Raw genomic sequence first — 1,674 nt, forward strand, 5'->3', positions numbered from 1 at the left:
GAAAGCCCTTGTAAGCTAGGAAATCCTTAGCCAGACCTCAGGGGGAAAAATCAGATGTTTCCAGAAGGGACCCTGGGGTTTCTTCCTTTGACCCATGACTTGACCCCTCTTGAGTTTTTAGTGTCAAAAGGAGTCCAGTATTCTGTCCACACCTGTCTCTGGACACAGGGAAGGAATTAGGACGTGGCCTTCAAGGTTTACTCCCCTCAGACAATGGGGTGGGGAGCTACTAATATTTACGTCAGTGAGTTGCTTGTCCTTAACCCTGGATACACATTCGAATCACCTGGAGAGTTAATAAGTCTATCAATTGGTCTGTGGTAGGAACATGGAAACTGGTGTTTTTTTAAGCTCACAAATAATTCTGATGTGCAGACAGGGTTTTGGTTCTTAGCAGGCGATGGTTTTCAAAAATCAATTGGAATAAGAATCACTATGGTGCATACAGACCAGAAGGGTAAGCTCCCGACGGTAAGCAGCTCCCGGGTGAAGCCTACGAATTTCCTGCTTTAACCTACAACTCTAGTGAGTCTGGTGTAGCCCCGCAGCCTCAAGCTCCCAAAGCCCCTCTGGAGGTACTGTCAGCAGCTGCCATCTTGGGGCTCCAGACCTACAATTGTTAAGGCCTGGATACTGCCTCAGAAGTAGAAACTCTGGGGAGGGACTCTTGGCAAGAGCCCCTAATACAAAAACTATGGTGGCTTGAAAGTGCCAATTTAGACAAATTGCACTGTGCTGACAACACCAAGGGAGTGAAAAAGGGTATTTTAAAAAATTATACACACACACACACATGTATATATGTATATGCACATATATGTCTATATACACATATATGCATATACATATATATATATTTTTTAACATCATCTTCATTTTGTACATTTTTTTCATCTCAATTGTAATCCCAGCCCACCACTTCACCCATGTACCATTACGATAGTCCAGTGCTCTCTTCCCACCACAGTTTTGATCCTATTTCCCTTTCCTCCCCCATAGAATGTCTCTGGGTTATAGCTGCTTTTTGATTTTCATTTTTACTTTATTATAATTATTTTTCCCCCTGATCCCTTATACTGAGTGAAGCTCTGAGTGAAACCATCCAGTATTTTTCTTTTTCTTTTTGCTTTATTTCACTAAGCATGATCCCTTCCAGCTCCATCCATAAACAAATGGCATGAGTTTATCTTTTTGATTGCTGAGTAATATTCCATTGTATATATGTATCACATCTTCTTGAACCAGTCATTTTATTTTGGGGGCATTTGAATTAATTCCATGTCTTCCCTATTGTAAATAGTGCTGCAATAAACCTAGGAGTGCCGGTGTCCTTTTGAATTAATGTTTTTTGTGTCCTTTGGGTAGATACCTAGGAGTGGAATTGCTGGATCATATGGAAGCTCCAATTTTAGCAGTTTGAGAAACCTCCAAATAGCTTTCCATAGAGGTTGGACCGGTTTGCATTCCCACCAGCAGTGTAGAGAGTTCCTTTTTTTCCACATGTGGTGAGGATATTTTCTTGGTATGTAGACATAACATACCTCTCCTTTCCCACCAAATGACAGTAGCTGATTAGACCTTCATGGAGTCTTCCCTTCCCTGAGACCACCCCCTGTGGTAATACATTCACATCTTAAGTCTCAATGGTAGTTTTCAAAGAAGTATTAAACAAAA

This window comes from Condylura cristata, unplaced genomic scaffold (genome assembly GCF_000260355.1).
Source record: "Condylura cristata isolate star-nosed mole 26May11 unplaced genomic scaffold, ConCri1.0 scaffold00008, whole genome shotgun sequence".
NCBI lineage: Eukaryota > Metazoa > Chordata > Mammalia > Eulipotyphla > Talpidae > Condylura > Condylura cristata.